The sequence below is a fragment of the Pithys albifrons genome, chromosome 1 (genome assembly GCF_047495875.1).
Source record: "Pithys albifrons albifrons isolate INPA30051 chromosome 1, PitAlb_v1, whole genome shotgun sequence".
NCBI lineage: Eukaryota > Metazoa > Chordata > Aves > Passeriformes > Thamnophilidae > Pithys > Pithys albifrons.
In genome coordinates, this window is record NC_092458.1 from 114771203 (window position 1) to 114784873 (window position 13671).

The 13671-nt window shown below is 38.5% G+C and overlaps 1 long non-coding RNA gene across 1 annotated transcript in view; it reads right to left on the minus strand.

Annotated features, from left to right (window-relative positions):
* Positions 1-3466: 3466 nt before the first annotated feature.
* Positions 3467-13671, minus strand: part of LOC139680466 (uncharacterized) — an 18617-nt gene continuing 8412 nt past the window's right edge. The window contains exons 2-4 of the long non-coding RNA XR_011699353.1: positions 9682-9726; positions 5570-5717; positions 3467-3574 (exon numbers count right to left, since the gene is read on the minus strand). This is a non-coding gene — a long non-coding RNA (uncharacterized lncRNA). The remainder of the gene's footprint in view (positions 3575-5569; positions 5718-9681; positions 9727-13671) is intronic.

Genomic DNA, 13671 nt, shown 5'->3' on the forward strand with positions numbered 1-13671 from the left:
GCTTTAGGTTCATTAGTCTCACAGTGTGAACTTTAACAAAAAGGAATTTGACTGGATTAGATGCAATTACAGCACTTTGATTTCAGAAAGTATACTGAGGTGCTGGAGCGAGTCCAGAGAAGAGCGACAAGGCTGGTGAAGGGACTGGAGCACAAGTGCTGTGGGGAGAGGCTGAGGGAGCTGGGGGTGTTCAGCCTGGAGAAGAGGAGGCTCAGAGGTGACCTCAGCACTGTCTGGAACTCCCTGAAGGGAAGTTGTGGCCAGGTGGGGGTTGGTCTCTTCTCCCAGGCACTCAGCAATAGGACAAGGGGGCACGATGGGCTCAAGCTCTGCCAGGGGAAATTGAAGTTGGAGAGCAGAAGGCAATTCTTTGCAGAGAGAGTGCTCAGGCATTGGAATGGGCTGCCCAGAGAGGGGGTGGATTCCCCATCCCTGGAGGTTTTTCAAGTGAGCTTGGCCGTGGCACTGAGTGCCATGATCTGGTAAAGGGACTGGAGTTGGACCAAGGGTTGGACTTGATGATCTTGGAGGTCTTTTCCAACCCAATCCATTCTCTGATTCTATGAAAATTTGTGTACCCAGACATCCTTACAAAAGGGAGATTATTCCAAAAGTGTGTCTGGGTAAATGGCAGGGAATAACAGGCATGGCTGGCATGTCATTCTTAGTTTACAGAAAAGGAAGATTTGCTCACTGGGTTCTGTGGTCACTTCACTCTCTATTTAGACAAAATTACTGATAGTCCAGATTTAGAGCCATGAGCACACAAAACACCACATGTGACATTTTGATATCAAATTTGATTACGAATCCTTGTTACCAATCAAACATTGCAGGCCTGTTAACCAGCCTTGCTCAGGGAACTGCTCTAAACTACCATGCAATATATTCTCAGCTTCACTGAGATCCTGCTTTTTCCATTCTCTCCTCTCCCACTTAATTACATTAGTGTGAAATTATAAAAGGTCTCTCTGTCTTTTCTGTCTCTCTCTGCTGTTTAAAGCCACTGTCTTAAAAAAGATATTAAACTTCTGCTGGCAACCAACTTCAGCACAGAAAAAATGCCTGATTGGAGAATGTGATGGTGTTGATTGAGGCACTCACTGCAAGCAAAAGTGGATTTCTCTTCTGGTTGTTCTTAAAATGTAAGGAGAAATAAACAACCATAATGAGTGAAAAGATAATTGACTCAGAGGAAAATGTAGAAATTTTGGAGTAAGGTTTCCAGTTCTCTTTCAGTACTGGAAGAGAAAAGGTTTGAGGGGCACCATATCTCTGTCAAGCAGGAGATTTGTGCATATTTGATAAGAGTATTACAGAGAGACAAACTGCATTCCATCACATTCAACTTGATGAAGGGCATGCCTTGAAACTTGAAATTTTGAGAATTGCAGAGTTCAGTTTAAAAATGTCTAATTGCAGACAAGTAGCATAAAAACATTTGAGTTGGAAGATGGCATGAAAAGTCTAAGAAGCAAAATACTGGCTTGATTTTAAGAGCTCCCTTCCTATGATAAAGCCCCTTCTTTCAACAGGCAGAACAGGTTAGACCTATAAAATTAAAATACACAGGTTTGAGACACAAAAGACAAAGCAGGATGAGATTTAGACTTCATAAATGACCTGGAGTATATGATAAAAGTAATTTAGATGATAAACAGTGCAGTTATTCAACACTTTGTATCACCAGTAATCATTTTAAAAATCACTCTGCATTCCTGTACAGTTTTCCAAGCAGCAGTATTTACTTTTTCCTGTAATTCTAATTCCCCTGGGAGAAGCTGTCTTTGCACAAGGCAGGGGTCAGCAGCACTGTGAAATCAGGTCTGAAGTTCTGGGGGAGGGAGTAGCTAAGGAAAAGAGGTTGTGTGAAACAGGGATCATGCACACAGACAGCCAGGGGCTAAACCAAGTGTTTGTTCAGTGTGGATAAATATACAAGATGTCTTTGGTTTGTATTCAGAGGCTTGTCAATATGTAAGCTGAAAAAACCCCCAGAAAATCATCATGTAAACATCCATCATCCTCTGCAGAAACTATTTGGCATCCTCTGAGTTTCAAAAGATTTGCCTCTTAACCTTGTGTTTGTTGTTAGAAATGGATGGGAGCCACCAAAGTGACTGTTTGAAAGACAATGAAATTTTACCCAATTTAGTTTACAGATTGAAGATAAACTGTGCTGATTTGCTTCAACTTGGGTTAAAGTGGACTCACTAAAGTGAGTCTCAGCTGTGGCAGATAATACATTCTGGTGCTGCCCTGCACATGGCACAGCCTACAGAGAAATTTCTCTGCTGGGTTTGAGAGCCCTGCTTTTGTTTGAAAGTGCATTTCTTTATTTCCCACCTCCTTCAAGCTCCTGGTTGCTTTGCTAGAGTGGTGATTTTGCAATTTATTTGCTAGTGAGAGAGCATGGAATCATATATAGAGCCCAGGTTTGATGTAGATAAAGAAATAATATGATATCTGTTGTTTTTCCTTGAGAGAATCCTTGAAGAGGAGAGAATCGGACCAAAAACAATAAGCAGGAGACACCCTTGATTCCTCTGGAAGGCCATACAGGAACAAAGATTTATAGAACAAGCCTGGGAGACTCTCCTGAAAGGATAAAGGGAAAACTGCCCCAGACAAACATGACCAAAGCAATAACTTTCCAGAGTCCTCTGGCAACTACAAGCCCATTCAGATGTCACTTTAAGAAAAGTATTCCCTGCTCAGAGTACAGAAAATGATGGTGGTAATATGGTGTGCTTGTTACTGCTTGCTGTAATCATAGAATGGATTTTGTTGGAAAAGACCTCCAAGATCATCAAGTCCAACCCTTGGTCCAACTCCAGTCCCTTTACCAGATCATGGCACTCAGGGCCATGGCCAAGCTCAGTTGAAAAACCTCCAGGGATGGGGAATCCACCCCCTCTCTGGGCAGCCCATTCCAATGCCTGAGCACTCTCTCTGCAAAGAATTGCCTTCTGCTCTCCAACTTCAATTTCCCCTGGCAGAGCTTGAGCCCATCGTGCCCCCTTGTCCTATTGCTGAGTGCCTGGGAGAAGAGACCAACCCCCACCTGGCCAGAACTTCCCTTCAGGGAGTTCCAGACAGTGCTGAGGTCACCTCTGAGCCTCCTCTTCTCCAGGCTAAACGCCCCCAGCTCCCTCAGCCTCTCCCCACAGCACTTGTGCTCCAGTCCAGTGTCCTCTGGCAACTACAAACCCATTCAGAGGTCACTTTAAGAAAAGGATTGTCTGCTCAGAGTACAGAAAATGATGATGGCAATGTGGTCAGTGTACAGAAAGTGTTGATGGGAATATGGTCTGCTTGTCGCTGGTTGCTGTAATGGTGACTCTACTTTGAGGCAGCTTTTGAAAAATTCACCAAGCTTACCACACCCTTTGCCCTCAGTTTACTCACCTTCAGCCACTTCCTTTTCCCACATTTTCACTCACCTTATTTCAGTGTTTCTCAGGTCAGGCACTCAGCAAGCTGGAGCTGGTTCTATACAGCTAATTTGGAGTCACTCATATCTTCAGATGGATTTGGATCACTGTCGCCACCTGGGGAATGTTAATATTTTTTTCTGCCAAAGGAGAGCAATTATAAATATGTTTAGATCTTATTAGGCAAAGCATTAATCAATAATTAATGTTTTCTTGATCACCTGTGTTTTAGGAGGAAAGGGGTGCTCTGCATGCAACACAATAAACATAAAAACCCCAAAATTACTGAATTTGCCAGGTGACAAAATACACCAACAGAGTGTTGGGAAAACTGGAAGCATCCATGTTATTGCAGGTAGAAGGCACAGCTCTGCACATAAAGAAAAAAGAATTGAAATCTATAGATTTTCTATCATTTTCAGGTGTAAGTGGCAGAATAGAGTGCTGATCCCCACAGTTATTTTGTTAGGATGTCTTGTCTGGTTTTTCTTAGGGACTGAATGAAGGCTGTAGATCTTCAGTTTGGAATGATTGACAGAATGTGTAGTTAGACAAGACTTTTTAGAGAAAGGCAGAACCCAAGCATGAGGGATCTTGATAAAAACCCTGACTTTGTAGTGGTATAAACCTCCCTTTCCCCTGAGCACCATCCTCTTACAGTCCTTGCTGACAGAATAAAGAACTATCAAAACAACAAGGTTCAAAATAAAACCCTGGAAATTCTTGTGAAACCTGAAGGTTTTGTTCTTCAGAATTCTGCTCTGAGGAGAGTGCAGCGTGTGCACAGTGAAAGGTTTGGTGGGCAAAAATAAAAGAAATCAACTCCCAGTATTAAAAAGAAAAAAGCTGTAAGAAAAACCTCCTGTGCATCAAATTAACTGTGGTTTAATAAGCAGAGTGAACTCATTTCCAGTGGCATATATAAATCCAAATGTTAATCAGGAGAGGGGTGGGAGGAGGGAAATGGCAGTGCATGAGGATGACTATGAATTATGGCATCACTCACAGCAATGGAGGCAACGGGACAGACAAAGCCTTGAAAGCAAATAGAGAATATTTACTGACCCAAATTTACAGTTCATTAAATATTGAATATTTAGTGTTCTCCATGAGAACTCACTTAAGCCTTTTTCCTTCTTTTCTTTTCTCTTTTTTTCCTTTCTTTCCTTTCCTTTCCTTTCCTTTCCTTTCCTTTCCTTTCCTTTCCTTTCCTTTCCTTTCCTTTCCTTTCCTTTCCTTTCCTTTCCTTTCCTTTCCTTTCCTTTCCTTTCCTTTCCTTTCCTTTCCTTTCCTTTCCTTTCCTTTCCTTTCCTTTCCTTTCCTTTCCTTTCCTTTCCTTTCCTTTCCTTTCCTCTCCCTTTTCCTCTCCCTTTTTCCTCTCCTTTTTTCCTCTTTTCCTTTTTCCCTTTTTTCCTTTTTTTGCCTTTTCTCTACTATTTTTTCCTTTTATCTTTTATTTTTTCCTTTTCTTTTCTTTTTCCTTTTCTCTTTTCTTCTTTTCTTTTCTTTTCTTTTCTTTTCTTTTCTTTTCTTTTCTTTTCTTTTCTTTTCTTTTCTTTTCTTTTCTTTTCTTTTCTTTTCTTTTTTTCTTTTTTTTTCTTCTTTTCCTTTCTTTTCTTTTTTCTTTTTAAATTTTTTTTAGAGTATTTGATTTAGCTGGAGTAGAAAACGAGAACACATTTGACATTTTTGAGTATTTGGTACTATCTGTAAATATTCTGCCATTCAATGACAATATTAGACACGTAGGTGGGAATTGTGCACATCCTGAATTCTCTCATTTATGCCTAGGAAAAAAATTAGGGAAAACCAGTGGACAATCAGTAGTAACCAATACTGAAAATGCACCAAATTTGAAACAAAAGTCTGCATTTTACTATATTATAAGGAAAATATATGAAGCCAAATTGAAGAAAAATAAATTTAAATGAGCAATGTCCATTCCAAGCCCATGTTCAGCTTCATATCCCATATTTTCCTGGCCCATCTGCTCCCTGGGCTCTTCAGTTATCACTGGAATGGCTCTTTGATTTGTCACAACCTTAGGAGGAACTCCACAAACTTTGTTCCAACAGAAAGACAAATTCCACATTCCCAATGGATTCCAAAGCCCAGCTGACAGACACCTGACTCACCTGCAGGGGTTTTTCACTGAATATTGAGAATTTCTGTTCCCAGGGCAGAGCTTAAATTGCAATGCAGACATCAAGGAATAAATAAAATCAAACCTCCAAGTCTCCTCCCCCAACTTGCCTTCCTGTCCCCGAAAGATGGAGGAATATGCTGGAAAATAATGAAAATTTTTGAATTTTGATAGTCTTTAAATACCTGTAGGACTGATAAAAGGCAGATGATACCTGTTATTTATGGACATGCATCTTCCCCCTATTTAATTCTTCATTACTATAAAAATTACAGGAGATTAATTTCTATATAAAACCTTATTCATACTGGCAGGGAGTAGAGAAGGAAACAGGGAAGGGATCCATCATTCTCAAATTCCATTTTTATATTAAGGTTATTAATGAATGAACTTTTTTTTCCTCCAGAGTAGCATGTTATTCAAGTAGCTTGAAAGCTTTTAGAGTCTTTGAACTGTCTTGTGTTCTACCAAATAAAAATAAATAACAGGAAATTATTCATACAGCACAAAGTCTATATAACCAAGTAGTACTGAGAGTTTGTATTTCTGAAGTTTAATAACACAGTTGTTAAAGAAAAGGCAGGACAGTGTTGCAGGGTTTTATAATAATCTATTTTGAACTAATAATCTATAATAATCTATTTTGAACTGCTGCAAGCAATGATTTTTTTCAATATAAATCAGATTATCTTGACAATCAGCAGATACAGTCACTGAGCCTGCTCAAAATGGAGGCAATATTTATTTAAATATATGATTATGAACAGTGTGAAATTCAAGTCTGCTCTGTATGTTCACGATGGATTTAAATTGGACTGAATGTCTCAAACATCCCCTTGTGTGGCATGTTGTGAAATCACTGATGGCTTTTAAAAGAACAAGGACTTAAGTATTGAGTTATGTTTTGTAGCATTTTATGCAGTTCCTCAGACATTCACAAAGCCAAGAATACTGAAGGATTTAATCCCCAGGTTCTTGGTCTGTGCATTTATTAATCAGAATTCACTCAACAATGAGAAAATAGGTATTAGCAAAGAAATTTCTCTCTCCATTTCCAGGTGTCCATTTGGTTAGAATCACAGATCACAGACTATTCAGAGTTGGAAGGGACCCACAAGGGTCATCGAGTCCAACTCTTCAGTCAATGGCCCACACAGGGGATTGAACCCATGACCTTGGCATTATACAACCAAGTTTTAACCAACTGAGCTAAATCCTCCTGTACAATCCTTCTGCCTGACAAGCTGAACTCAGCTCCATCCTGACTGCAGCAGATGAGATGAGATATCTAAAAACATTCTCAGTGGATCACTTTTTAAGGTAATTCCACTCAGCAGTTGCCCTTCCTAAACTGCTTTCAAAGAACTGCATTGCTTAAGTTGAATTTCAAGAACTACTTTCTTGCTAAACAGCAGATTTTCAGTGACACTCATGGACCAAACTCCTCATTGTCATCATCTGGAATGGCTTTCCATGGATTCACTCCTTGCATGGCCTGAAAAGGTTTCCATGACATGCAGGAACCAAAGTCCACATTATTTTCCTCTGGAATGGATTTCCATGGATTCCTTGCATGGCCTGAAAAGGTTTCCATGACAAGACACTGCTTGATTTCTGGATGAAAATCTGACATTTAGAGTGTGAGGCAAATGGGCTGTAAAGAGAAGGGCCCAAATAACCCCAGGGCTTTTTAACCCCCCTCCTGTTTATTGGAACAGGATGTTGATTAGAAGGAGAGTTATAGTTTCAGTTACAATTTCTTCACGAGAAATAAGAAATTAAATAGTAAAAGAACACAAAATGTGATCAATATTTTTAAGGTGTGCTGATTATCAGCTGATAGAGTTAATGACAAAATACACATGAGGAGTTTATTTAAAGGAGGAAAATGTGAGTGATCAGCCAATTCTGATCCATGGTAACACACAAACTAATGTTGTGTGCTGCTAACTATGCCATGATACATGAGCAATAATTACCTAAACTGCTTTGAATCATTTACCAGCTCTCTATAATTTATAGCTCCAGCTTTATGAGGCTTCTACAGTCAGAAAAAATGACAGTCTGAGACTGTAAGCACAGTAGATTTTTCCAATGGTTCCTTTGTTACACCACCTAATGAAGGAATTCATATGAACATTCAGTAATGTTTGCCAAGATGAGATGAAGTTCTTCATCCCTCTGCAGTCCTGAATTTTATTTTGTTTTTCACATAACTCCAAGTGGCAGGAATTTAATTTGTAGGCTGACACTTGGTTAATGAGTGCACATGCTTTATTTCCTTTTTTCTTTATAGTAGTGTCACCAAAATGTCTTGCAAACTTCTGGATAATGAACAAACCCAGTTTGGATGAGTCAGAAGGATGATCTGTCTTTTAAATCGCAGTGTAGAATAAAGATGTACAAGACTGGGCAAACACTGACAGCATTTTGGACGTGGTGACACACAGATTTAGCCATGATATATTTTTCATTCCAAAGTGCATCTGATTTAGGATGTTTCCAGCATGATCAACTGCTTGATTAACCTGCTTTGCACACTAAAACCACTTGCTGACACAGGGACCACAGCTCTCACAGTCACTAAGTAGTCAATGCTCACTAAGCATTATAAAAACCCCAATTTTTCAGAGGTCATATTTCACACCACTAATAACATTCTTGTTGCTCCAGTGTCATTAGTGTAGCATTCCATCCTTTTTTTTTCTTCATGAAGCTTTAGATGATACTTCTAAATTTCACTTGACATGCTTTTACTCATTTATATTATCATTATTTGCTGTGCTATTCCTAATTTCCAGCTTTGTGGTCCTCATTCTGCAGCCAGAACTCTTATTCCATTTACTCAAAGGGCAGAACTTCTATTCTTCCACACATTTACTGCCCCAATAAAGCTACAAAATCTCTGTGTCTTAATTTTTTGTTCACAAGAATCTTTGCAAATATAAAGACAAGACAACTGTGATTGTAAAGGTAATGCTGTTGTTTTCATTCTCTATTTTTAATGAGTCAGATATTGATTAGCAAGTTGTTCAAAATGATGTTCTGAAAGAAAATTAATTCACCCATTTAGCATGGACCAAAAAAAAGACCACAAAAAATTATCCTCTATTTCATATATGTTGTAGTTTGATTTCTCAGGAAGTTAAAAGGATAAATAGAAAAGGCACTTTTTGGAAAATGTTTCCTATCATAAAAATCAGTGGCCATTATTAAATATTAATGTCTAATAAATACTGAAAGAACAACAGGAATTAAACATTTATAGTATTTTTTAAATTTCCTCATATTTTCAAACATAAAGTCATATTAAGGAACTAGCAGAACTCCACATTGTGATATTAAAACAAAAGAAAGATAAATGTTTCCAGATTAATTCCATAAACTGCAAGGACATTCTGTTGTTACAAAAAACATGGTCAGAGCTGCATAAAAGAGAAGGTAATACAAGTGGAGCAAAGCTGGAAATATTTCAAGTGGATGGGATTTAAACTGATTTTTTCAGCTAGAAGGATAAAATAAAGTCAGTAGTTCATGAGAAATAATTTCCATGAGTTTAAGGAAATTTGGAATTCACAAAAATAATGCTACGAATGAAGAGGTGAAATGTTTGCTTTCCTGCTGTCACTCTGCCCCCAACACGGGGTTTAGTTTTGGCTAAAAAGAAATTATGTTTCATTGGGCTGGTCACTAGTGGTGACTGAACTTTAATAATTAGAATATTTAATAATTTAGAATATGTGAGTTTATTGTCATTTTTCCCCTTGCTGAGGATCAGTGCAACCTACTCTGGGTGTGCAGCTCTGGAAAAAGGGGGGATTTCCTTCCTACCTTTCTCCCCCTGCTCCTCTAGGCTGATAAATTAAAATTAATCAATATTAGCAAAGTTTTCTCAGTCAATCCTTTTCAAACTCTCCAGCAGGTCAGTCTGGGGCACCTTCATTTTGCAGCACAGTCAGAAGGAGACTTAAGAGTACAAAGCTGTATTTCATTTTATATTTCTCTATTCTCTTCTATTAAAAGCATCTTGCCAGTGCTTGTCATATTGATGAAATTAAATATATGTATCCAGAACTTCCCTAATTAAGGTGAGGAAAAGTTTACCTTAAAAAGAACATCTTCCAGACTCTGAGTTGTCAAACACGACACCTGCAGTAAATAGAAAGAGATATCACATTTTTCCTGTGAATTTGGGTCTCAGTTTATCTCCTTCCCTTGCACTTTTATTGCTGCTCTTTCTTCATTCTAAGCTATTTTATGTCACTGAGAAAAAATTTGGCACTTTTCCCCAAACAACAGCCCAAATTGGATGCCATTCAAACCTTCCAGCACTTTCAAACTTATTAGATGGTTTGTGATATTCCAATCCCTTTGGCATGAAACACAAAGATGTGCAAGCAGGTCATGTCTTTACATACTCATCCATCTTGGAAAGCTGCTTCAATTATTTGGGGAACAGCAGAAAAATAAACACCTTATTTAACTGAGCAGAGCTGTGAGCACATTGAGCTGAGCTGCCTTTCCCTGTCCTGGGTACAATATCACACTTTGGGGACATGCAAATTCTTTTTTCACATCTGCTCAAATATTGCCTTGAAGCATCAAAATGATTTGTGCAATTAAGTTACAAGAGAAAAAAATAAGTTACATTCATTATAGATCTGTATCCCTTAATATTCAGAATTTTTGTTAAATGTGAGAGGAATTAAAATCCAGGTTTTAAACAAGCATTTCAATAATTATTCTGATTTACAAATGGGCAAACAAACCAAAAATGTTTCCTAAGAGAAAGAGCAGCAAAATTGGCAATCTGAGGAAAGTTTTCTTGCTTTTCATGTTACAAACTGGATTATTTACCTAAGTCACTTCTTTAAACATGAGCATCAATAAACACATTATGTGGCAGAGGAAGAATTTATGACCTGCAATTCAGCTGAGCTACATCAGACAATGCTATTAAGTCTAAGTGGTGTGACTAAGCCTGGTATGGATCAATAGAACACAATTCTCTGAACTTGCTTAATGCAAGAATTGTAGGTGTTTTCCAAGCAAAAATCCTGGATACTCACCAGCCCCCAGTAAATTAATTTTACCAGAAGACCAAGCACAGCCTGACCAAGAGTTCCATGAAAAAAACAACACACAAAACAACCAGAAATCAGCTCTCAGATAACTTAGAGATAACACTGATTTATCTTTTCTGTGGGAGCAGCAAAATGCAGCTGTTCTGTCAATGCCCATAAAGAACAGAACTGCTGTACATGCAATGAAATAAGTAGTCAGGAATATTAAACAGAACTCCAAATCTATAGGACTAAACACTGTATTTCTGAAGGGAAATATCAGTATTTTTCCCCAATAAATAAATCTGCTCTTATTTGACTTTAAACCCATAAATATTTACTATCTTAAGGTGTTTTAATTTTTGTTGCTATAACATTTTATCAGTTTGCTGAGATATCAGAGCACTAAACCCACTTTCTGCTGATTGTGCCAACTGAGAAGGCAGGTCCTGACCAGACATGGGGGTTGGTGGCTCGAGTTGTCACCATTCCTGATACAAAGCTGAGCAATCTCAGAGTCAAAAGAGTTCATGCTCCAACTCCTTGAGATTGTTTGGGGTCTGCAGGCAAATGAAAATAAAAAGAAAGAAAGGGAAAAGGCAGAATGCAAAAAGGAGCTCCTACTGATGACAGTCTTGAGTTGTAATCCAAGAAAGGACAGCTTGTGCCTGTCTTCATTATCCAGGTGAGAAAAGGTGTTGTCTTCACTGGAGCTTGATGAAGACAAGAGCTGGAACTGAACAGGAACTCAGGATTTGAGAGAGACCTCACTAAAATTACAGATATCTTCATGCTTTCCTTAAGTTCTCCACTGGAAATTAAACCAGGGACTGAACAGAACCATCAAATTGCTGTGCTGCAATTGCCAGACTAATAAACCCACTCAACTGCTAGACATTAATTTATATATATTAGAAACATTAAATAGGGGGATATTCTGTATGAAAATCACATTTGTTTATACACTTGCCTAATTTTCCCTCCTGGAAATGTGTGCTCTGCAACTGGTGTCCTCTTTGCCATCTCTGCTATTGCAACTCTAATTTCTCTCCAATGGGTAATTCCAGGACTTAGTGATACTGAACAGCAGAACTGCAGGGATTTTTGTTCTCTGATATAAACCTGCTGTACAGGAGGTATTTTGCCACATTTAAAAATGTAAGGGATTTAATTTTTTTCTTTTAATATGACAGATTTACACCGCTAGTGGATTACTCCTCCACACTGTGTGTGTAGCCCACAGTGCAGCACAGACACATCCAGTGACTTCATTTTGCACAATTCATAACAATTCAGCCAAAACTAATGGCACTAATGAAGCAACAGGGACCTCCAAGCCAGAGAATTGTAGATTTGCAGTTGTAAAGATCTATCAGTCCATCCATTTTATCTCCCTGCCACTTTTCCATGCCATTCTTTTGTGCTTCAAATGATGCCAAATGATGGGGCTTTCACATCTCCCCCCAGGAGAGAACCCTCCACAGCACAATAAATCTCCCGGTTGTGGCTCTTCTCCCTCATCCAGCAATATTACACTTCTTTGAATTCTATTTACAACTCCTATTCTCTCTGAAGAGAGCCTTCCTCTTTGCCAGACATCACCCTCTGAGTCCAGCAGCAGTTTTGTTTTGAGAGGCCTAAACAGAGAAAACCTTTTCAAGCTGAATCTAGACAGGTTTGGGTGTAAAAGGGAATTAGTCCAGTTACTACAGACACATTTTAACATCAAGTTCCACCAGGAGCTTTGCATGGTGCATCTTTCCTTAGTATTTCCAGCCTCTCAAGGATCATTCACAGAGCATTTGATGCTTTTTAGGATGGAGAAAACAGCACCTCATTGCCACAAAGTCTAAAAATGAAAGAACTGCCACCCTCTGTCTCTTCTTACAAAATTAAGGGTGAAAAGAGAGCTGAGTTTGTGGAAACACTTGAATAGGAATTACTAGAAATACAAAAGTCCCTGAAAGGAGAAAGGGACTCCAGAGACCTGAAGAGAGGAAGGAGCAGGAGCCTTCAAGCCATGAAAGCAAAAGAAAGGATAATGCAGATTTAAGTCAGTTCCTCAGCCTCAATTTATTGCATTTATAAGCTGCAGTTCACTTCTGAGAAATAAAATTGAGTTTTGAAGCACAAACAGTTTAAGAGACATTTATACTATTCCTGTTTCTGGGGATTATTTCTGATCTCGGAATTTTTTCTGTAATTTGGGTGATGTAACTGTCATAAATTCCTGAGAAAGGCACTTTGAATGATTGATTGTGTCAGCAAACATTGACTGCTTCCTCAGAAAGTGCAGCCAAAATCTATATTTTATAGAGTTTCTGACATCTGCTTATGAAAGTGGAGTCTCTCTGGTTATTGGGGTTGAAAGAGGCCATTCTGGGTGGGATTTTGTTATCCTGTTATAATTCCTGACTTCCACTGTGATTGCTTTAAATAAAAATTTGGGTCATTTTAAATCTCAAAGGTCTTAAAAAAACAAACCAAAAATTGCTCCATTTCTGATATAATTGCCATTAGTAATAACAAAGTGTATTAAGGGCCTGCAATATTCCTTATAGGAGGAGAAATGTTTTGATAGATAATCAGATTGGTTTTTTTCAAGGGAAAAATAAAAGCAAATCAAATCCTTTGGTGTTTCAGGATCTTGTAGGAGACACAGAGAAGTCACGCCAGGAGTGATGTGGCAACACCTCATAATTTGATTATTTTGTGTCTCCTGAAATTCTCACAGACATGTGAGGATCTCTGCTGGCATTTTTTAATTAAAATAAAATGTTTCCAGATCAATGAACTGAGAATATTTTTCAAACACATCTCTGTGAAAGCAAACACGGGGATACACTACATTAAAATATCACTACATTAAAAAAAATAATTTGTATTATGCAGAAATCATAGGGGAAGGGAGGCAAGCCACGACCTTTGAATATTTAAGGTTGAAGTACTGAATTATTCCATTTATTTGGAGCTTCCTCGTGGTCCTGTGTCCTGCAGGCCTCAGGGATGATGGGGCTAAAATGCTGCAAGG